At 29.2% G+C, this 27,002-nt stretch overlaps 1 protein-coding gene across 1 annotated transcript in view; it reads right to left on the bottom strand.

Moving 5' to 3' along the window:
* LOC111040007 overlaps positions 1–26,773 on the bottom strand; it is a 112,329-nt gene extending 85,556 nt beyond the window's left edge. Inside the window, exons 1-2 of the mRNA XM_022323693.1 lie at positions 26,576–26,773; positions 310–359 (exon numbers count right to left, since the gene is read on the bottom strand). The gene's annotated coding sequence lies outside the window, so the exon portion shown is untranslated. The remainder of the gene's footprint in view (positions 1–309; positions 360–26,575) is intronic.
* Between the last annotated feature and the right edge of the window lie 229 nt (positions 26,774–27,002).

The following is a 27,002-nucleotide window of genomic DNA, read 5'->3' as shown; positions in this document are numbered from 1 at the left end:
ACTAAAGTCAAAACCTAAAATACAGCAGACAGTGATCCTTGATTTTTGATTTCTTACTTTTAATTTTACAGAAAAAATAATCATTTTAATCTTGATTATAACCAAACTTGTGCATCAAATAATTAATATTTTTAAAATGGTATCATTAATTTTGAGATATTTAAGCTGAAATGTACATTAAAATAATGCCAAATTATTGAATAAAAACGGGAAAAATGTGCTTTCTTTGTCATTTAAATCATCTTAGTTTTTACCATAACATCAGTTTTAATTACATGTCTATTTTTGTATTTCATTTTGCAAACTTACCTAATGAAGTATAAACTTGATAAATCCGTCAAGTACAATGTTTCGAAAACCTGAAACATAAATACGTGTTAAGTAAAAATTGTATAGATACATTTTGTGATGTTTTAATAATAATAATAATATGCTTAATGTATTTTATTCAAAAAATGTTAAATATTTTCTTTTTTGAATGTGAAATGAGCATTAAAATTATTCAACAAAAGAAGTTCAGTGAGATATCCTCAGTTGAATTTTTGAGCGTTTTGTTTTTATGTGCAGTTGGGATCGTTTGAAAAATGTTGTCATTGTTTTTTTTTTTTTAATTTCATAAATACATTTTTCCTCAACTTATTTCTTACACTACCCACGGTCCACCGATGAACAATTATTCAATGCTGAGAACATTGAATATATTCATCATTTAAGTATTAATTAAGTATTCAAAGAAATTGTTTATTTTTCTTCACTTTGTACCCATATTATGAACTCAACATTTTCAACTCAAGAATTATCTTAAAGAAGGCGTGCAAAGAAAAATAATTAATGTTCTTTATATAAGTATACCAACTGTTTGTTTGTGAATAAAATATATTGAATAATAAATAATAATAATAATCGTTGTGCCACGAGGACTGCAAGGGGTCTGCAACGGATGGAACACGTTCGCATTCGTCGGTTACTGCTTAGCCACATCGTTGAATATATTATAAAGCAAAATCCCTAATCCTTATATTATTTGTGTGTTTTAGAGTAGATAACTGACGCAATTTTGTGCGTGTATCGAGAAGGAAGACGAAGTGGAATGCGATGCATCATTAATGGATTCGTCTAATATAATGGTCATAATGCGTTCACCTCATATACATAGAGTCATCATTAATTATTAAAAAATTTTCCGGTTGAATACGAACAGGAATGCAAGTAAAGTCGACAATATTGGATAAAATAAATGTGTTGCTTTTTTTTTCCAAATAATATAGTTACACGAAAACGATTTATCGTGTCCAGCGCACCCTTTTTTATTCGCGAACCCGTGACTGCGCATACCTAGCATATAATATATTATGTTTATGTCTGAAACACAAACTATGTATATAAATTATTATAGCCGAATTTGCATATTATTATTTTCATTGTTTAAGCGGTGCCTATACCTAATATAGCTGGCAAGTGTCTTACGGCGTATTTCACGAGCGTTTAGAAACGTTCAACGTAATAATTTATTATAGACTGCGACACGAAATTCTCAACTATTCAATTAATTATTGCGAGTGCTTTGATTTTTACGGCTTGTGTATCATTGTTACGTCACTATTATCTTGCGGTGATATTTTTTATTGCAGCAAATACTGTGTGTTAGAATTATTAAAATATTATTATTATGACATGCAATGCGCATAGCGATGGATAGGGGTGGTCGACGAGGAGCGCGGAGGGGGGGGGGGAGGTAGAAAGCTTTTGTGCTCTGAATTTCATTCACATTCCACAAATCTATATGTATTTCGTTTTAAATAGCCGATATAATATTATATCCTCTGCAGCATTATACTGAAATATGGTAATGTACACATACAAAATAATAATATCCGTGATTTTTTTTATCTACTACTATTATTATTATATATGCCGCACTGCATCATGAATGCTTAATGTTGTGGAGAAGGTTTTAAATCATTTCGGTTTTTACATGTTATTATTATTATATGTAATTAATATTATGTTATTTTCTTTTGTTTTCTTTATTTTAATGTTGTGATGCCATCTCATCGCGTGTTTGAAATGTTGAAATTTTCCATCGGTGTTAGATAAGCGCAGTCATTTTTTAGGGTATCTTTTTTTTTAAAGAAACAACACAAAGCTTTAAGGATAGTCCTAGATGTTCCAGTTGAAAAAACAGGATTAAAAATTATTATCAAAATAATGTGAAAATCGTATAACATCGTAATACTTCCACATATTATTTTCCTCTTTAAATTTCAAATTCTATTAAATTCGATAGCGTTTTTGTTCACTTATATATAATAACATCGAGTGTATAATTATATACTGTACAATATATACTCAATGATAATATTTTATTATATTATATAATAGTCAATGAAAACGTTTTTTTCTCGATAAATGTAATATTTTATTGTCCGTTTATCGAAAAAAAGTGCTCGTTTTCGCACCAGTCAACTAATCCGATTTACACAAAATATTAATAATACAAATAATAATTACATTTTGATGTCGCGAAATAAATACAACACACAATTTTTTTCGATTTCCCAAATAATTAGTGTATATAATAATATGATTGCCAATTAATAGATACTCTAGTAATAATTTGATCAGAGATTAATTGGTTTGAAAAGGCCTATTTATACTTATGTAACCCAAACCACCACTGACAAACACCAACATTTCAATCAATCTCAAACCCGTGTCCAAAACACTTGTTCCACAGTGGTTTTGTTTGACGTGGGTATAAATATAAAATTACCTACATGGACTCAAATATTCAAACTAATATTTTATGATTTGATTTATCAAAATTTAACATTAACATGACGTAAAATGTAACACAATAAAACGTCTGGTCACAATAATTACAAATGTAGGTAGGTATAACTTCTACGGTATATGTATTTCAAATTACTTTTTTGTTTACAATCAATACCCACACGAAAACATAATATGTTCAGAACCATGAATAAAAAATAAACACTTTATTTGGTTTTAATTTCAATTGTTTTAATTAATTAACTGAACACCGCCAATTTCACGAGCATGTTATTATATAATTTTCTATTTGGAATGATTTTGTTAGAAATATAATAATTATACGACCGACTGCGAGGCTGTTTCAGAGAGATATCTAAATTATCGGTTTACGATGCATTTGAAAAGTCCCATTTATATGTGGTTATGATGGATTAATATGGTCATGTGATCAAAAATATCATCATTCTCGTATTAAATTAAATAACGTGAACAATTAAATTTTCGTTTGTACGAAACGCCACACGCAGTACGGTGATCATTGGCACTTTAACATTTTAGATTATTACACATTCTACTTTAGAACTATTTATTTTGGAATTTGGAATACTTTGCTGTACGCCTGTTACAACTCATTTAAAGAATTTCGTTGAGATACATCATACATCGTATAATTATCTTACGTGTTACTCGGCAGTTTTCATTCCAATTAATTATATTGATTATATAGACAACATTTTTAAATTATCTTTTTTAAATTCGAATAACAAATTTATGTATAATACAATATTCTTATTTTGAATTTGAATAATAATGAGGATTCTTGGTGAATAAATGTTACTAATTCCATTGTTTCTTTTAGATATTTTGAATTTGAATAATATAAAATATGCATATCGTGAACCAAAAAAAAAAAAAAAATATAACATTAAACATTTTTTACATTTGGCATTAAATTAATTTATCTTTGCATAATATGATCATTTCATACTCATAGAGTGGTAATTTTTCGATGTTAACTCTAAATAAAAATTGACTGTTTTTGAATGCGTACATTTATTTAAAGAAATAAAATTAGTACCTTAAAGTTATAAATTGTTTTAAAAGAAAATTCATCCTCTTGAATTTAAATGTTTTGAATACAGTTTACATAAATTAAACATTCTAGAAATTAAAATAATTTTTGCTAAACGTATCTTATAGTTTATAATAGGAGGTTTACCCCATTCAATTATATTGCAGAAAACTATGGAGAGAATGATAATTTGTATCTTATCAAACACTTTAGATTTGCATTAAATTATTAAAATACATTGAGTCGTTAAAATTCTTACAAATATATTTTACAATAATCTGCTATCTTTTCAAATTAATTTAAATACCGAATTCTACGTTTAGATGAATTAATATAGTTTTAATTAAAGTTAACACATCGGAAAAAAAATTGTCAATATCATTTCATAAACTTTTTTTCCGCGAGAAATGCATCTTACCAATAACCCCAAACTAACAATAAATTAAAATGAACTTAATGCCTCAATTTATCGTTATTATTTTAATTTAATTGATGTCAAACATCTATCGGTAAATTTTCACTAAATTATTCTGCTAATTAATATTCACCTGGGCTATTTAAAATGGCCCACAGAAAATAGTTCGTCACAATATTAGGGACTGAGATTTCAATGCACTTTGCACATTTTTTTTTTTTTTTGCTAGTGTTCCTTTAATGTGTACCTAATAAACGATGTTCGTTTTAGTACGGATTGATCATAATTGTTTCTTTATACTTCTAGAGCATTTCATAATTACAAAGGTTACTGTGTAACCTACTTGGTTTTACATTTTCATTAATGCAATTTTTATAGGGAACCTTCGTAGTTTTTGTTTTAGGTCATCGAATTCCCAGCCCTTATATATCATAGTGATTATATTATAATATTGTTATAACGCACGAGTTTATAATATTATTTTAGTCGCACAATGGCCAGTCGCACTGAACCGGGTGGGTGTTTTACGACGTCGGGGGGGGGGGGGAGGAGAATATTCGTTTCGGGTCCGAATACTTTGTATATTATTCTGCTGTTGTAATATTATATAATACGAACATCGTTTCGACGAGATATTACGTCTGGTGCCAACGGCAGTCGGACGGACGTGACGAGTGCGCATGAGTGTGCTGCAGTATTACATTATTATTGAGAGGTATAATAATATACGGGAAACGAAACGGAATACATTTTTCGGGACTTTGGTTATCCGTTTCGTATTATTCACTTGCATGTTGACAGAATTCCAAATGGGGTTCTGAAATAAAGTATTGGGGAAAAATTCCGCGTAATGGTCGCCGGGACTCCGTAATTCGTCTCGAAAATACGTACCTATAATACTTACATTATCATACAAACGCAAAAAATCGAATATAAAAATTGATACCGACTCGTTTGTACCGACGACCCCATCTGTTGGGCATAATATGCACCGCGGTCAAAATCCAATATTTTTTTACTGCGAAAAATCTATCGTTAGTCATAATTTGATGAAACGGCAATGGCACATCATGCGTAGGTGATATTGGGATTTCAACGAAATAATACATTACCTATGAAAAAAAAAAAACACTAAAAAACGTCTGTTCAATAAGCGCTGTATAGCCAATTTAACCGACACACTGCCAATAATGCATGAGGTTTTGAGATAAGATGCCACCCCGAGATATTAATCCAGATGTACAATGATCTTATATTTTCTGATCAAGTCGATAATTTACAATACTGTTAATACCTAACGATACACCATTTTAAGCTGAACTACAAAAATCTTAATTACATTTTTTTTAAATTAAATGTATTTGTCTTAAGTGATTTGTATTATTAATTACTTCTTAAATCAGGTGTAATAGCCAAATAATTAAAATCGAAAATTAATAGATATCGTTAGCTTGTTATTTTGACTAGGTATAACATTATTTTACTATATTATACTTATATAGTAGTATACATCATTTATATGAAATGCAAAATATATCATTACTATGTTATGCAAGTGTTGCATACAAATATATTTATCAGAATAAACAAAATAATAACAATTGATATTTCGGAAAAATTGGTCATTTTTGCTTTCACTTCAGTTACACAATGATATATGTATAACTGTTTCGAACAAATATTGGTTTCTTAGAATTTTCTCGTTTATTCTAAGATAAAGAGATATTGGATAAGTATGTAGTATACTTTGAAGTTTGTGTGGAACAGATTAATATCGTTATTACCACAAACAGTAGTGTGATGAATGATGTTTTTATTTAATAAAATATTCAGAAATGCCATCGCTTTGATAAATAAATTAAACACGAGAACCAACAATATATATGTATATATTATGTATAATATACATCTTAACAAAAAAACGAACTTCATGAAATAATATTTTAAGTGAATTACAGATGCATAAAACAAATATTTGTGTTGATTTAAATTTTAACTGGCAATTATTAAGAATATTTTTATTAGTAATGATTCATTTATAAGAACATATTAATTCATGTTTAAACTTTATAACTACATAATAGCGACATAAATTACAAAATTATAAAATAATATTATATTAACTGACTATAAAAATGCGTTGCTATTATAATGCCTATTCATTTAACATTATCATAATATATTTTTTATGTAAGTAGGTACCTAATATAATGGTACCCTATTGTTTAAGAATGTCTTAAGATATTATTTACTTTTTAATAAAGTATAATCGCTGTATAAACTAAACGTTCTATCCTTTAAAATGCAAGATAATTTAGTTGGGCTAATCTTAGATCATGACCCAAAGTCATACAGGGTTGTATGGATCTGTTACCAAAGTACTTCTATTCAAGTTTCTAACGCAATTTACTTGACCTAATTGTTGTAGTTTACATGGTTTTAATTGTGAGTTACATAGTCGGATCAATATTATCTAAGCAAATTATATTATTTGAGTATATCGTTGTCGTAGGTAAGTGTTTACTTTTATATTATAAGCCTTCAATAAGTTATTAGTTAAGCCAATTGCTTTTCAAATTTTCCACTAAGAAACATTTATCTAAAAAAATAATATTTGCGTAATCAGTAATAATATCATATTATTGTTATTGGAGAAGCACAATACATAACCGTAGCTTAAATGGCAATCATCATAACTGTCTTAACGAATCAGAGGAAAAATGCATTTATCAAAATACAATACGTATTATTGTTTTCACTATAATAAATTACACGGTATTATTATTATCATAATGTTTATGGTATATACGACAGAGATTAAAATTCAACATTTCGGGAAAACGTCGCCTGGTAGGATAATACTATAACAATAGGTGCTTATCTCACAGACGTTTAACCGCGAGATTATGAGCGACGGACAAGCGATCTGCCATAAAAACGCGTCTTCCCGGAACCATTGTCTCACGGGTTGTCTGGAGGCGATAGTTTACGATTAATCGTTATCACACCTTGAGTATTTTATTTCAAAGCCCGGGTTACCCCCCCCCCCACCATACCCTGGGACATTACGTCGGCGATTGTGCACCGGTGCAGTTAAATACGATTTAATTACAGCGGCTGCAGGTACAGCTATAATATTATGGTGCGACGCCCGAATCACAGCGGTACAACTCAAAAACAGTTTTAAGTACAAAGTAATAATGGGCTTTTCAAAAAAAAGTAAGTTCAATATTTGTCACGCATAAAAACACAAAACCGTATACAAAATGAATATTTTATCATGGCGCGTCATTCGAGAGATTGTCGAGATAAGATGTTTAGTATGTACATTATACGTCTTTCTTTAGATTCTGTCTTTTTTAATTGTTTTTCGTTTAATACCTATGGGACAAAATACGTTGATAGGTACGAACAGTGGAATTTACTAATGTATTATGTGTTTATATTTCGAACATAAAACATTTTATAATTTTATTGTTCGGATTGAATAGTATAAAAGTTTTATTTATTATTATTATTATGATTATTATTGTTATTATGAATTATTTAGAGTTCCACAAATAAAAATAAAACACGCGAATATGTAAATTATAATAAACACGAACTGAAATTCCAAGTAAAATAATTTTATGCTTGTCTTTATAATATAGTGTAAAGCTTTACATTCTCACATAAATTATATTTCCTGCTCATGATTTCAGCAATCTGAATACAAATCGTGTACGTTTGGTCACTAATAATATGTAAAACTATATAAATAATAATAAACTATTTTACTGTAAAACTATTATAATAATTTTAGGTGTTCTGTGTTTATTATTACAAATGCACAGTCACTGGAAAAATTAATTCTATGCATTAATGCATTATAGGTATTATAGCTGTACCTTGTACCGTATTTACGTGTTTACAAATAAAGCATTTGATATTCTAGGAATCATCCAACATATATTTTTAAAAACCATGGATGCAGCTCTGCATTACAGTAATTTCTAAGCGCACGTCGTCACTGAGTAGGTAAATATACGTATATTGTGTGAGTTAAATTTATTTTAAATGATAAAACATTGAATAGGCATGAAAGAAGAGACGGGAGAAAAGAAAGACTGTTTCTAAGGATGTGGTTTTGGTTATTTACACCAAACTTACTTTTTTTTAGTAACTGTAAGGATAACTTATGACGAATCTTATATACCAAGTAAAGCCTTCAGTTTTCCAAATTCACTAGTTTTAACTAAAAATAACTCATAATTGCTCTAACTTCAAAATTCCATACAATTATTGTAAATATTGATTTTATTATTTTTAAACTAATACAAAAACAATTTATATGAAAATTGTAATTAATTATTACATTTCTTAGATTTTTTACAAATAAAAATTTGTAAACTTCAAATGATTAAAAATAAAAGAGCCTAAATATTTTTTAAAATAATGATGAAATATCTTGATAATACTGTAATTATTTATATTATTTTGTAAACATTTCATTGATCTAAGGTTATTTTATTTGTGTTTGAAACGCGACAAAAAAAAAGTCGAAAACCAGAGTGGTAAAAAACAATTTAAAGTTGGATTTTTTCTAGTTCTTCCAAAAAGCACCTGGAATTTAAAACTCGTGAATCCCTGAAATTACCAAGTATATCCAATTTTCTACAAAAAAACACCAACAAAATTGAACATTTAGCATTTTTAAAACTACATAAGATGTTGAAACTCGCTGTAAAACCAATACATTCACCCCTTTATTCAGAATCTGAAATTGGAAATTATTCCTACACCAAAAATTCCGGTAATGTACAAACATTTTTATTTAAAGTTGTGTACTGCTGTAATATTTTTGAATAATTACCCACTGATAATTTGAAAAATAGCTATTTCTTATTACTTTTGCTATTGAATTTCTTAAAAAATAACTAACCATCAATATAAATAAATTGCGATCCACCGAAAAACAGTGCCTTAGGGTTCGGTTGTTAGATAAAGGCTGAGGGGTATCTGACAATTGGATTTTTTTCTAGTCCAATCCATTGGAAGATTGATGCTCTATGATGCGAGAACGAATTTATTTTCAAACTTCAAGAGAAAAGGGTGTAAATACTCAGTTTCTGGATTTATTTCTATCGCTCACCCGTCGGACAAAATATCTCACAACCCGATCAATTGAATAAAAATAATTAACAGGAATACTGATATATATATATATAATACTGTATCATTCTATTTTTCTAAACTTGTCGAAGAACCTTGACGTTTCTAAAACAAATGATTCTTTCACCGTCCCTATTGCAATATATTAATATAATACACAATTTATCCAATACTAATAAGTATACTATATTTTTTTTTGTGTAACTAAAACTTATCTGCAAAAAGATAGTGACAAAGAAAACCCTTAATTTATGAAACATTGTATAATATTACAATCGGGTCATATATATAATTTTTAATAACAGAAAAATATCAGGTACAATATAAACATATACATATATATCATCAGGCAATATAAAGCATAAACAAGTCAGTAAGTATTGTAACTCGGCCATACAATATAAACCTGATTCGTTGAATGTTATTCCACAAAGTATTACATTTTAGTACTATCCAAACTTATTGTACAGTTAATAATACTCTTCATAACACATTGTTATCTATAATAATTGACACGTAAAATGAAAAATATTTTAAAATATTAAAAATAAGTACTTCAACAAATAAAAGCAGAAATTATTTTAGTTGACCTACCTATTATAAGAATAATCTCTATGTCAAATTATAAAATTAGTAGTCTTTTTCGAGCAGTCGATTGCCCAAAAAATCAAACAACAAAAAACATACCTACACTGAATAATATCATGAATCGAAATGATTCGTTGAATTCTAAAAAAAAACGTTTTGGAGCGGAGACGGTCTGTCAATCTAAATTTTTTAATTCTAAAGATTTTTATATTATATTTGTGTAGTATGCTATTGTAGTAAATTGTTTATCTACAAATAATAATGAGGTATTCAGAACTGGTTTTTTTCCAAACCAAATTGCATGCGTTTTATGATGGTTATTAATTTATATAATTTATTATTCAATAAAATATAAATGTATATTATAAAATAATATCAATTAATATTATTTCATATAATAATAATAATAATTTTTATGTCAATAACGATATACTGTTGAGCGGTATGGATAAATTCGTGGTACCTAATAATAGTTTAAAATTAATCTAAATATTTTGAAAATGTCATTGTGTGTTGAAAATAATATACGTACAATGAAATGTCCCTTTGAATAACATTTTTTGTTATTATAAAACATTATATTATTAAATCGTTTTTCATATCAATAACTTATTTTATCAACATTCAATATTTTATTAAATAAAAAAAAATTATACACATTTGTATTTTTTGTATTTATTATTATAGTAGTTGCAGTTATTAGAATAACTTACGATGAACTAGTATTACATAGACAAAACTTAGCCATTCAAATTAATAGTTCTATGCATTGATAATTACGAAGTATATAATTTGAAAATTATCGGTCTATCGGTATATGTTGTAAAAATTTATAATTTAAGATTGAAAAAAAAATTGTGACCATCTTTGAGAATTATGAGAAACTTTGTATTAAATTTTCATGCATTTTAATAAAAAAAAAAAACTGAGTTATTATATATAGCTGGATAAAAAACACATTTTTATAGACAAGACATATTTCAAATGTCTATAAAAAGTACAAAATGATCAAGCGTTTTTGGTTTAATAATTATATTATTATTTATTTGATACAAAATATAACATATTACATAGCATAATATTATAGTGTACTGCAATGTAAAATGGGCAATGGACTGTTCAAGATCGTGTGGGTTAGATTATTATGTTTTGAAAATTGCTATTTTTTGAAAGATTCAACCTCTACCTACTGTTACAAATTTTTGAATTACAAAAGACAAAATCGATGTTATCAAAAACTGGTTTTGACTTTTGATAAAATGTTTGTACCGTAATCTCTTTTTCTAGATTATACTTTTAAAGTACCTACTGGATATTATTTCCTTTTAATCTTCCAAATAAATGATACCTACTACATTATAATTTTTTACCAAAACTAGAATTTGGACTAAAAGCCACATTCAAAGAATCATACCATAGAAGTTTTCATAAGTTTGAATGGAAAACAGATTTAAATATAAAATAATACGACAGGTTTTTTAAAAAAAAATTCTAGTTAATATACATATTAAACCTTATACGACGTAATAATATAATATATAATATATATTATATAAATATAACCATTATACATAATATAGTTACATATGCATTATGTGTGTGTGTGTGTGTATGAATATTTAATTATTAAATACAACACAATTCAATCGATGTCAATTAAATTATATTTTTAATATGGTGCAATTGGTTAAAATGTAAGCAATGATGTATAGTTTGTGTGCAGGAACATAATTTAAAGACCATTTAAAATACATTGTAAATGATTTACGACAGAACATGCAGTAATATTTTACACACTGTTGACCTCCTCTTCAAAACGTTACCTAACTTATATATATTATTAAGTTTCAAACATTTATATTTACGAATAAATAAGAATTTTTATTTGACTGGAATTTCAAAAATTAAATTTAAAAAAAAGTAAAAACGTGTTATCAGTACTAAACCTTTTGATGACAAATTTTTATACATATAAATAGTATATTGAATGTTTGTCTGCAGACAACAAAATGTTGCTTTTTTATGTACCTACACATAGCATTAGCAATCTTATTTCCAAACAACGAGTTTTATTCTTATGGGTTCAAATATAATTAATCCATTAAATTAACATTTATTTATTGATAAATGTTCATTGAAAATTAATAGTACTTAATTTAAAGTCAAAAACCTATGTGGCCGTAATAATATTTAAAAACTATCGTAGTTATTCATGTTATACATCATGAGTTGAAGGTGAAACTTAATGGCTTTTCAATGTAATATATTTTTTATTAAATTGTTTAATTACGTTTTTCAATGGAGGTAGATCATTTTTCAAAATGTCCAAGTTTTAGATGTTCTTTTAGTCTTTTACGGTTATAGGTAGTTATCAAGATATAAAACATCTAAATAATTAAGTGTAAACTATTTAAAATATCTTTTGAACGTGAGCCATAACGCTTAAACTTAAATACAACTTATAGTTATTAAACGACTTTGAGCTCAACTATTTTAATGTTTTATGAAACTTAAATTAAACATCCACTCTGAATTTTTTTATTTCAAATTAATGAAATGATTAAAAATGTAATATGATACAAAAACGTTCTATCCTTGATGGCCTGCAATAGGTTCAGTTATGTACAACTTTTCTCCTCAAGAAATTTTATTTTATTTTTTTTTTTGTTTATAAATAGTATAAATCACCGCCAAAAATATTATGATAATATACAATCGAAGGCGTACTTAATTGTTTTTATGACAAAATGACAACTTTTTTAAAACGACCCTAGTTAGTTTGCCACAAACACTGAAGACTTGAATTTGTCAATAACCAAGAAAAACATTATTATCATAGCATAACAGCGATTTCTAATACGTTTTGAGTATAATTACGTTACACGATTGAGGATGTGATTTATTGGATTGGTCTTCTTCTCTACATATATATTTGCAGTTACGATTTACTTGTTTTTCAGTTTATATAGGTAGGTAAGCAATCACACGCCGTGTGAATTAAACTATGATACCTATGAATAATATGATGCATTTTGCGGAAACTAACTGTTAATCAAGTATTATCATTTATCCCGAATCTACTAATATAGCAGTGGAATTTCAATTTGATTAAGTATTTCGGTTTAGTAAACGCGATGTCGTACACAAACCAATATTGGGAAACGATACGAGTGAGCGCTGTCAAATGTAATACTATATATTGTATATAAATGAAAACATTCGGCTCGAGATATTTACAGTGAGAAAATGAAAATATATAAAATGATTTCCCAGATTGTATAACAGTTCACTCACTCGAGTTTACGCCTCGGTCGCCACGGGCTAAATGACATATAAATACCGTATATTATATAATCTTCGATCGCGTATTTTTCAGTGAGCCAAGAATTCCTTAATAGTTAATACATCATAATATAGAATACTATTATCATGCAATGTATAATGTCGTTGGACTATCAAGAAATTACCGAAACCCAGAACATCCCTTTAAGACTGGTCACATTCGATTTTGCGATTAAAATAAATTTGAATATTTTTATTTAATTTAAAATTTTTTCTCTAGATCACGTGAACGTCACGTCAACGACCATCCCCATCTGATCGAAACGTGTCGACGTATTCGAAGCACATCCTAAATGACCGTGACCAAAATAATTGTCAACTGAATATTTTACAACTTAAGCTAATTTACGATAGGTAATTCACGAGAAATATAAATTATTTGAACACCATTTTGAAATAAAGAGTGAAATCCAACGGCGTGATGGAGAAATCAACTAGCACATTGCACCGAAAAACTTTCGATACAGTCGATGATTATTTTTGACGTTTGAAGAATATTTTTGGTGTCCAGGCGATGGTACACGATTATTGCACCTTATGAACTAATTTTCAAAAATATCAAATTTATAGTTATCAAACCTTTCGGATAGTATTATTGTATATTTATATGTGTAAGACCTTATACCCGAAAACCGTAATGGTTATTCCCACGAGTTCTAAATATTTAAGCACGGAAATAATGCGTGGCGTTTATAATGGATACCAACAATTAACTTGGCGGTTTCATGGTTAAGAATGTTGCCTGAATAAGCGCTAACATATTATACTTAAATATAAAACTTTGTGCTGATAAAACGATATTAATTTATGTCAATTAATAGGATTTATTAGTTGGGCTGGAGATTATTTTTTAAATTACAAAACTTTGTGTTGTATTAATAAAGTGCAGAAAAGGGCGATTAATATATGAAATAACACGATTATAATTAATTCACTCCTATTAGTCCGATACAAAACTACAGTCAGCGTTCAAATTGCACTCGTTCTTTTACAATAGGTACACGCATTATTATTATCCGTTAAACTTATCATATTTTTATGCTAAGTTAATTTGCGTGAGGATTTGTCACTAGTATGTTGTTTTATATTGTGTGATAACCATACTGATTATTTACAATAATATATTAATATGTACTTAAATAATGTTCACACCGATATTGGGCATTATAATCATATACCTGCTCTTAACAAATGCTATTTATATCTGATCTTTAAACCTTAACAAACAATTACTGTAAGTTAGAACATTACAGTCTGCAAGTTCTTACTGTTCTCGTGCATACAATTTGATAAACTAATGAAGAAAAAATATTACATCTTGCCAGTGGTGAATCCAGGATTTAAATTTTTTTTTTTAAAGATAATATCTAAAATACAATAATATTGTAAGAAATGTATACAGGCCCGACGAAAGACACTGGCAACACAGGCCTATGTCTGGGGCGGCGTTAAGTAAGAGGCGGCATTTCCTTGGTGGTAGGCAGGGCCGTATTTTGGATAATATGTTGCAACTTAGCCTAACCAAAAACCGGTTTTGAACTACTGATGAGAAAAAAAAATAATTTAAGTATTACCGTTTTATTATTTAAAAATAATAACAGAGAAGTGATAAATATCCAGCAATTAACTTAATTTAGTTTTGGACGTGACGCTTTATGTACAAGAACAAATGTATAATACACTAAAATTAAACTTAATATAACGTGTATTTTAACATTTGATTTTTCCCCGAAAAAAGGACTTTGCGTTCGTCGAACGTCGGTAACTACATAACGAGTATATACTATATTCATTTTAATAAACTTTATTCGAATTATAATAATTAAATGAAATCTAGTTAATCCTTACTTTTTTAAGCAATGTTAATTTATTACAAAGATTATTATTTTTAATGCTAATAAGATGTTTGTATTATTGTATAAATGAATGCACTTTAATCTATATCAAAAATTAAAACAGGTCTATTAGTCTGAAAAAGCGGTACATTTGATAATCCGTTAATTAGTATTATATTAATTATTAAATTCATTATTTAAATAAAAAAATTAATTATAAACAATTTAAATATAATAGCTTTTGAAAAATACAATTTTTCTTTACTGAAATACAATTTTTTCTTTGAATTTCAAAAAAAAAATAAAAATTGATGTGTTTCGGAGAATTTCTTATATCGTTATATGTTTGAGCGAAACAATATAAACGATAAAATTGTAAAAATTAAAATAAACACTATTGAATTAATAAAATCTAACTTATGCTAATGGGGGGTGGCGATTCACCCCCCTTGAATCCAGCACTGCATCTTGCCATTTTTGATCAGGTACACTGTTAGAAAACAACTAAATACATTTTTAAGGAACAAAATAATTTTAATGTAGATATTATGAAAATAAATACAATTTAACTCCAACCGAAAACGATTTGATGGTTAGTTCAGCAATCTCCAATATTATCATGATTGAAAATAAAAACTAAAACGACGACAGCGGGGTCTGCCATTGTAAATAGCACCACTAAAGCGACCAATCGGAACGTCAGTTTCACTCTTTAAAGCAACATTTTATGGGTTTGAGGTCGGTGACCACAACCCAATAACCGCCTTAACGATTGAAGTCATCGCGAAATTCGAAGTGCTTCGAAAAGTCTATTCCGAAAATGTGTAATCGACCTGGAGAAGATTCTCGACCCAGGTGACGGGCAGAAATCACATGATACGTGCCACGTGGAAAGGATGTTATGAGTTCTTGTCACCTCGCAGGTCGACGATACTTTTTTACAAGAATACCCACATTAACTAATAATAATAAATAATAAGAATATAAATAGTGATTTATACTTTCAGATACAATATTATTCTGAGCCGATCTCGGCAAAACAGGGCTATAAGTAGCTGTGATTTATTGTAGTTCACAGCAAATGTATTTTACTTATAAAATAACTTTATAGTAACTCTACAAAAAAAAAAAAACACTGGTTCAGAGTTTTGAGAATCTGGTATGTGAAATTTGTTAAGGATACCTTCTACCAAAAAAATATTTACAGAAAAATGGAATTATAAAAAAACATCATTATGTAAAACACCAATGCATTCCATGCTTTGCTCAAAATCTAAAATATTAACGTTCTCTTGTTTCTGATTATTATTTTATTATTTTATAGGGACGCGAATTCCAGGAAAACTATTCATTTTCAATATACACAAAACGTTTGTTTTTTTTTTGCTTTTGAACGAACGATCCCTACAAAATGTTTTTAAAAAAATATTTATGTAACGTAAAATTCACCGTTCTGTTAAAAAAGTTCTAAGAAATTGAAATTGTTGACGATTTTATTCAACCTACGCAATATTATATTTAATTATTTAAATTTTAAATATTTTATTAATTTGCATAACATCAAATACACTGACACATATGTTGCTGATTTAAGGACGTATAATTTGTCTATGAAAATGAACTGGGAATGAATATATAATAATATAATTCATTGTGTGGATAACCAATGTGAAAATTTTACACTGAAAAACAAAAGGGTATAACTCCAATGTGAGACCCGAGTGTTTTAGAAATTGATTCGACATCAAAGACCTTTTATGACGTCATTTTCGAACGCTCCTTTTCCCTTTTATTGATCAACCTCTTTCATCAATATTCGTGTATTTGTACAAAACCATATGTGGTCATGTGGAACAACGAAATGTACAATGTGCAATTCATGCTTGGTAGATATCTGGTATATAGTCAAAAGTTGTCTCGTTAAAAACAAGTAGTTGAGAGACTTATACGTGAACAAAAATAATAAAAAATCACACTCGCTACCGGCAGAATATCATGATTGTAGGCAGTAACAAACTGTTCAAAAAAAAATCCAACACGCACAAGTTAAAATTCCTATTGATGACGGTCATTACTGTGCGAATGCCTTCGCCATAATAACCGATCGAGTGATAGTGTCATAGAAAAATATCGTTGGTTTCGGTAGGCTTATCATCCAAACATTTATAATATCCGAGATAAGAAAATTTAAGTATATTATTTGACCCCTTTTGTCCGCTCCGGTTACGTGAGTAATTAGTTGGTGTACATTTCAGAAACGGGGCCAAAGGGAGTTGCGTGTCCGCAATCGTTTCCCAGAAACTAAAAACCATAATATACCATATATACATATTATACACTATATAGTTTATATATATATATATGTGACCTTCCATCAGTTTGAACGTGGCAATAATTAACCTTATCCTGAAGGAAAATCCTCGTGCTACAGTATTAAAATCACAATTTGCCAGCGAAGGGTCTTCCGTCAGCCAGGACATGTGAACCGACGAATTAATTGGTTCTCTTCCGGTATCCAGAGCAGAAGGGACTAAACACTAAACCGGAGTTTAATTAAATTTAGATTTGTTATTTACAATTGTTATTCTTTTTATAAACGCGTGTATTATGTACGTAATGGAAGCACGGAATACACCTGCCCGTATTTGACACGGATTTGTGCTATTTAGTATCGAACATTTGGGCAACAATTCGAAATGTTTTTGACATAGAACTGTCCCAAATTCCATTAATTAAATGTGCTCGGAGAGATTTCGCTGCATTTCATCGGATCTCCGTACGCGCATTTAAACTTTTCATTAAAAGTTTCAAATCGTTAAAAACGTAACTCGAATTTCGAAATAAAGCCAATGAAGAGTTTTAGAGACTCTTTAGCCATAGTTATTTCTCTTTGATACGGAAGTTCGAATTGATAATGAAACTAAATTAAATTTAAAACTTGTTCATTATTGTGTATAATTTGTTATCGTTAATGGAATCATAAAATGTATGTTATTAATATATATTTTCAGAATCGTTTTCCAAATGCTTACAAAGTAAGTTCAAAAAACCTAACTTTCTATAGTGCAGTTTATCATTTTTACACTATTTAATAATATTAACTTATTAATAATAGTAATATTCGTACTAAAGAGATATATTTTTTTTTCGAATTATATGTCATCGTCTTCTTAAAATTTAATTCAATTGTATAAGTATAATACTTGAAATTTAAAAAAAATCAAGTCAATAAATAAAATAGCTAAAAGATAATTATTAATTAGGTACTATAATGTATTTTACCTTAACTGTATAAACATAACAAAAAAAAAACATTTTTTTTTTAGGCATCGACTATCTTATAAAATACATGTTGAGTATCAAAATGTATGCAAGACCTGTTATAAAACGCATTATGCTCATAACAAGATAACATGGGTTTTGTTTATCTATAACAGACAATCATATCATATTATCATAATAATAATATGGTTTATAAATGAAATGCATGACAAATACATGAGTAGGATAACAAATTATTATTTTTCGATTTTTCAAAAAGAGCATTGCACTCGACAACAATTCATATTATGACCAACTCACTATCCCGATCAAACACGATTTGTTACATTAAAATGGAAAAAAAAAACAATAAAAAAAAAACTACTTTTCAAAAACACCGTCGACGTATTGCTATGCCGTCCCGAATAACCTGTTTACAAACCGAACTTCGTTGTGTTCGATAAAACAAATTGGAGCACTATTTGTACGCAAAGCTCTTTTATATGCACATCAAATCTGAACATCGAAACATCGGTTAGTCCCCCGTGATTCTGAAACATGAATGGGAATGATGTATATTATATACGTATTTCGTATTCATCCGATGTAATTGACGGTCTCCATTTGAATGGTTGACAGTCAATATTTGCTTTGAACACGAAAACAACATTTTTTTTTTCGAAAGGATCTCGGGACGACGAATCGTTATTGAAACCGAGACCGGCCAGAGCTGCGTATTCGGTGACGTGACCGATATCGCATAATATACCCAGTACCCACCTACCCACCTGACTATAACCAATACCTAGAAATATATACCTATATTATAGTATAGTATCGCGTCGTTTACTCTGAGAAACCCGTGGCGCCGGGCGGTCTCATTAAGCAGAGTGCCATACTTAAGGGATTTTTTTTTCTCCACCCGAAATATTGTCGGGTACTTATATTAATTCGAGCATTGGGAATAATAATATTTTCCGGAGGTGTCGATGCGTTACGATACGCACCAGCTTTTCGGGAAACTGCAGGAACACGCACTTTGCAGTACACCCCGTGAGGCACGACAACTATGTACCGCTAACATACGACCCCTGAAAACGGGACCGCTGGGAAATGGAAATAATAATGTATAATGTCAATGACGAATAAAAACGGCAGTAAATATTATATTATTGTATTGAATTAAAAATCGCAATATTTGGGCATTGCGGAATAATATCGTACATTATAAGTCTCCCTGTCCATATCGCTGCACTAAAGAAATGTAATAATTATCATATTCGATTCTGTGAACACAAACCCAAACGTTTTGAAAAGATAATTTTTGATTCAAACAAACTACAACGACATGTATTGATGACAGAGCATAACTATTCCTCAAAATGTAAATAACGTGACGTAAGAATTCGAGTTTATTACTTACGAAATATTGATTATCATTGCTTGTAGTGCATCTTTATTCTTTACAATGAATTATACAAACGATATGTTGCCGTGAGATAATATTTAATTTTGGTTTTTTGCATTATTATTTATGAATATTAATGGAGGATTATTGAAACGTCGAGCTTAATTTGTTTACATACCACCTACCTGTCCTACCTCCACTTTTTGTTCACATTATTGTTATAAATGAATGTTTTCTTAACAGCAATTACGAATAATATTATAATAGTTCAAAGAGATGGAAAAATATATTCCTGGATTCTATTTAACCATACATTCGTAATGACCAATGGGGTTTAATACTATATTTGCACACATTATTGCAGTCTAATGATTGTGTACAAAAATGTTGCCAGCATCAAACTAGATTTTACCAATATATCATAATCCATTTTAAAGTTCCGTTTGGCATACGTATCGTAATTATTTTGACGTTTTCCAAATGATATGTTAGCTTTAAAAGCCACGACGTACAATAAAGCTTATGATTAATGAACATCAACCTTACCACATTAGCTGATACTTAAATACCTACCTACTAGGTGTTTTTATATTTCATAATAAAATACGAGAGCAATGTTATAACAATGGCATTCAAGATGGCACTTTAGAAGAGAGTAGATTCAATGGACTTGTTGATCTGTGGGGCATTTTAAAGTGTAATTTAATTTAAAAAGTGCGAAACAATCTAAGTTCATAATATATGATGACACCATGCCTCATGATTACCGCCTACCTAACATAAAACTACTGTTAGTTATGTTTGTGTGTGAACCTCAAGCTATCCATATTGTGTCTTTTCGTTAAGTATAATATCGGTTAAAATAATAGTAATAAAAATAGGAAAGAAAACAATAATTGTTACCATTAGAAAAAAAGAGAATGAACATTGTAAGATACAGATATAAATAACTAGAACATTACCTCAAGTTGAATTTGTACGTTAAGAACTAGACAACACACACAGACACACACACAGACACAGACACAGACACAGACACAGACACAGACACACACACACACACACACACACACACACACACACACACACACACTTTGTGTGATGCCCCATGAACCCGTGGCGCAGTAAATCAGCTTGACATTAAGACAAATTACATTTCCCTATCAAAGTCTTTAATATTTATTCAGACCGATGATAAATGTGTTTAAACAGTTTTTTTTTCTCACGAGAATGGTATTTCAATTGACACGCCACTACGTACGTGCTGCTTAAATGTATCACATTTTTGAAAATAAACGCTATTTAATATTATTATTATATTTGACAGCGACAGTTAAGTTCTTGGAAAAATGAATATAATATGCCACGGAGAAAATTGTATTCATTCTTTAAGCTCCACTATAAAATAAGAATGCGTATTTCTACTGTATACCATTGCTTTGGAACAGCATTACTGCATAATACAATATTAATTGTTATAGGTAAACCATTTGCATAAAAAACAAATAAATGAAACTCATAGTTTGAGATGAAAATCCTATAACTATTGTTAAAAAGCCCATTATTAATGCATGTCTATAAATAATTTAAACGTCGTTTCAACACCATTATTGAAAAAAAAAAAGTCTTGATACAAAAAATACGAGCATACATATTATAGATTATTTTATTAGTCCTCATTATGTTGAAATTAATTGTTCAGATCATGATATTTCAGTACGTCCGGATGATTATGAAAATACTAGCTGTTATTGTGTAAACGCGTAATACAAGTAGTTGGGGCCTGTATAGTTTTGTAATAAAATCGCATACTTGTCGTTATTATTTTCGGATTCTGAACTTAATTGCGTAAACTTTATGCTTGCAGAATAACGTTTATTTTTTAAGTTTACATCTGAAAAGTTATGTAAAACACTCTACGAAACACCACAAAGTTGATGAAATTCGGTGAATGAAATCGTTCTGCATAATATTTTGAATACTACACATGGATATGACGTGTTTTATGGATGTACATATTCATGTACGTATTAAACTAAGATATGATTATTATTTTTAACGTACAACATTAATTTTTGGTACCGTTCTACTTTCTATTGTTTTATTTTAATTTGTCGTGTAAAAATAATTTTCAAAAAACCCTAAATAATAATTTTCTTTAGTTTTGGAGAGCGTATACAACTTCAATACTCGTCACCTACGCTGATCTACAAGTATAGTACCTAGTTTATATCATTATGCACTCGTTATTGTGCATTAAAATCAACGTGAATTAAGTTAATTCGGAAGTTAGGTGCGCATAATCGCCTTTTTAATTCACATCAGTTAATGCGATTCATTTGGTTGATGAAATCGAATTAACACTATCTCCTGGATTAACAAATGCACATGAACAGCTTAATGTGAGTAAATATTTTCAGCTGGAAAACTACGATGAATAACGACTTAAGTAGGATGATATAAGTTTCGATCATGAAAGACATAGTAACATATACACCATAATATCATATTGAATAAAAAACATTTTAATAATTTTCGTCTGTAAATCATTACTGTTTAAGAGGTATGAAAGCCAGATGTTAATGTTCAATAACTTAATACGCATTGACGACTGCAGGTAAACGAGTAAATGTTTAATATTGGGAATTATAGTTGACACAAATTTGCATTAAATTTGTTGGGTATTTCATCAAGATATATTTTATTATTTACTAATTTTTAGATATTAATGACTAAAAGTTGGTTAATTTCACATTAAATTGTTGGGAGTGGTCACACTGATTTTTAAATATACATTGGTAATCTGTGACGTCAGCCAAGAGCCAAGATGAACTGGACGAGTTATACCACGACAGAATGGAGAAGTGTTTTGTGTGTCATCGAGTATCAGGACTCGGAAGATGGGTAGGTAATTAACTATACGTTATAAATCCGATGAGACATCAGTAAATCATACATATAGTACTAAAATTGGTTTTTTTAAAATTGGCGCTTTCATACACTGTGTGTCTGTGTAGTACCACCAAAACAGCATTTTTCATAAACAAAAAAAATCTTAAAAAGTATTAACGCTGATTGAGAAAACATTGGCCGACGCGGAACCATTTATACTTATTCTGCTTGTAAATTATAAATGTTTATTGAAATAAATTGAAATCAAAAAAAAAATGAATGCGAAAAATGTAAAATAAAAATAATTATTACACTACCTTCCTACTTCTTTCATCCCTTTATTGAAGCACTAAAAAAGTGAGTCATTATTAAGCTATATAACGTTTTACGATAATTTTATACATCTTGGATGTTATTGTGCTATTTTTTAGTACGAGTTTTAATCATAATTCATTTTTTACTCTGAAATGAACATTATTTTTATAATAACAGTAACGTATGATTAAATTATCAATGAGTTTTTACTATTCTAACCATAAATTATAACATTTAAAATTGAAATATTTTTTTTAAAACATAATATGCACAATAATAAAAAATAATATACTACCACAATGTATATAATAATAATTTAAGCTTTTCCACGCTAAAAGCCACAGACAGAATAATGATACCTACTATAGTTTCATACACAACATAATGAAATAATTAATAATCGCACTTATAATATTAGGTATATTTTTGAATAGAAATTTATTCACTTTAATGTATTAATTAATGTTGAAACCATATTAACTTTACTGAAAATTGTCAATTAAAATTCGTAAATACAACGCAGGTTGTAATGTATAAGTGGATTTAAATTTTTGTACAATCGGATCAGTAGAGAGATGGTTGAAATAAATTAAAATAATTCATGCATCACATGGACTACACGGGCTTAGATGCAAAGTGTTTTTTACATAGAATTTTAAATTTGAGGGAAAGGGTGTTCTATTTTATTTTGACATAATGTTTAGGTCATTGTATATTATATGAAAAATATAAATAGTTCCATTAAAATATAATATTTTTACAAGAGTAACATGTAAAATAATTAATGATTGATACAAAATGCACAATCTATAATAGCATGCAAACTACACACAACAGGTATCTTATTGTTTCACGAATTCAACAGTTACCTGTTCCTCATAAATTATAAGGTAATATTATTGTCTTTAAACTTTCATGTCTAGCTCTTGATACTTTTATAACTATTCTGATCAGATTTATAAACTAAGCACTTTTGTAAACAGAAGAAATAATCATCATTTATTATGCATTTCAATAGTAAAAAAGTTATTGGTATAGGTCTCAAAAATCATCTGAGTATACTATTATTATGTAAATATTGTGACGTGAGATAGTTAGGTATACTTTTAATGTTTATGAATATTAAATATAAAATAAATTTTAAGTATAAAATATTTAAACATACTAAATACTTATTAAATATTTTCGGAAACCTTAATTTTTCTACCCACCTTTCCAGAATATGTAGTGTACCTCGGAGACAATGGTATCAACAAATTTAGAATAGCAAACTGGTGTAGATTTTCTCTCAAAAAGTGAACGCGATTATTTTTAAGGAATTCGATGTCCATAATTGATTTTGTACACAACTGTTTATTGGTTTTTGAACCTCAGTCGATAAATACCTATCATGTCTTGTTATTACTCAAAAACTGATGTTTATCTTTTTTTACTTGGTATTAGGTTTATTGAAGTTAATAATAACTTATGGGGAGATGGAGGATACTACATTTATTAACCGGAAAAAACAAATCGGTACCACTTTCGTGGCGCACAACTTTATCTGAAGGAATTCGTTATTTAATTTACTATAATTAGAAGTTATATTAAATCCATAAGTATGAAATGCCCACGTGTTTTAATTTAATTTTTTTAACTAAAAATTATGCTAATATTAAGTACTATTCAACGAGAAAACATAAGTTGTGTGATCATTGCAGTACAGAAATATATTATCCAACATTTGATCATGCAAATAACTATTGATAATTTCGTCTTCATTATTATTATTATTGAATTGCGGGACATTATTTCATTTTGTTACGATGGTTGTAACAGTGAATTACAACAATAACTTTGATTACATGTTTAGTAAATATTGTAACACTAATATGGATTGTGTGAAAACCCGAACGTACAGAAAAAAAGTTAGGTATCGGTATAACCAACACAAGTTATTAGGAAATAATTAATAAAGTATTTTTTTTTAATGCAACTTAATTTATCGAAAATATGAATCACGAGACTATAAGTGTAAATAAATATATGGTTAGAAAACAGAAGTCTGAGTGAAGGCCAAGTTTGCACCTTAAATTGAAAATCCAATTTTTCATATCTCTATCTTATAAAAAAAAAAAATAATAATTTGGCCTGCGATTGGAGGAAAATATAAAACTTAAGAATACTCCCTTGAGATCAAGCAATACTCCCTTTTTAGTGAAAAAAACGTAGTGCATTAAGAACTTTGCTTTATACCCCCCCCCCTCCCCCATTCAATTCGTCTAGAAAATGAGTGCAGTGCTTTTAATAAGGAATCACCTTGTTCACAAACATATACATAATATATTGCTATATTAATAATACATTTTTATCACAATACTAAATAGCTATAACATTTTTTCGTTTATTATTGTTTTCTTTAGTTGTCGTTTTTATTTTTCAGTTCCATTTCGAGCAGAACAAAAAATAACGTAGTACAATCAAACTCGTTTTTAATTACTTCAGCTACATCATACAATTTTTACTTGACAGTTTGTTCGACACAAAAAAAACATAAGCTGTGACAATATCAATATTTTATGACACACATTATAAATTGGCGAAAAATTATTTATGTGAGTGGACAAATATATTCATTTAGTAGCAACCGAATCGGTGACTATTAAATATTAATTGTGTGTTACTAATATTATGTATATTATATTTTTTTTTGTTAACTCATTACTCGTATATGAAATATATATTTCAATCAATTTCCAAAAAAATGATTAATTTAACTTTATACCGTACGTTTGCACGAATCGAACCATTTACTTTGTTCATAATAACACTTTCATTGACGGGAAACTTTTGTTGGCAGATGAGTTAAGTAATTTTTTTTTTTTTCAATTGAATATCAAAAAATAAATAAATAAATAAATGTTCGTATCATGATTAATTCAGTTTTTACACTGAATTTTTTACAAGACGTTATTCGTGGTTACTGACGGTCATAGACCTGTAGTATTACAGCAATTAATTTCCATGTTCCTAATGCACATATTATACACATTGAACTACACATATTATTATATTGTAAACCTGATTCACCTGTCTTTAAGTCCGTTCCAAAATTAATCACTTAAATAAAATTTAGGAAAACATCAGGATGAATACGATTATTCAAATCCGTCACAAGGAATAACTAGTTATTATACGGTCAGTTCAATTTCATGTATCTATCTAATACGGCTTTTCATCATAGAGATAAATTGGTACAAGACAAGAGAAATGGGGTGACGCGTGAAACAAATCATCTTTTCGATTTATTTTTGTTTAAACGATATATCTACCGCGTGTTACCTAAGCTGCATGCACAATGATGCTGTGTTTGTATTAACAAAAAGGTGGTGGTGGTGAGATGATGGTTCAATTTTCAACCAACCCCCCAAAAACAAAAAAATAAACCCAACGGGTCTTAGTAGGCAACCATCGACTATAACGCAAGGTTTAACACCAAAACCCAAATAATATTTTTTTTTTTTTTTAAACCCTGAGCTTACCTCTTTGAAATCTTGACGGTGGCACAGGCCGGCGGGGTGTCAGACGCGAACTTCGGACTCGGTAGCGGTGAACGGCTTGCGCTTGTGCGATATAGACGACGACACCTGTACGTGTGTGCGCGTGTGCGCTCGCAAACGTCGACGACGGTGGATTGGGTACGCGAACGGATCACCACCACTCGCCAGGAACCGCGGCTCTGGAGTGTGGCACCAGCGGTAGCGGTGGCAGCACCAGCGGCAGCAGCACCAGCGGCGGCCTTGCGTGTCGCCGAGGGTTGTCAACAGGTGCCGCGAGAGCGCGAGGCGGCTGCAGGGGCAGTGTGCGCCACCCGGCCACGGGTGGGTGCAGTGGGGTGCGGGAAACTTTGAGGTTCCGCCGCCGCGGGTCGTGCCGACTGCGCGTAGACCCATACTCGGCCACCACCCC

The sequence above is a fragment of the Myzus persicae genome, unplaced genomic scaffold, assembly GCF_001856785.1.
Source record: "Myzus persicae strain clone G006 unplaced genomic scaffold, MPER_G0061.0, whole genome shotgun sequence".
NCBI lineage: Eukaryota > Metazoa > Arthropoda > Insecta > Hemiptera > Aphididae > Myzus > Myzus persicae.
This window is presented reverse-complemented; position numbering and strand designations above follow the sequence as displayed.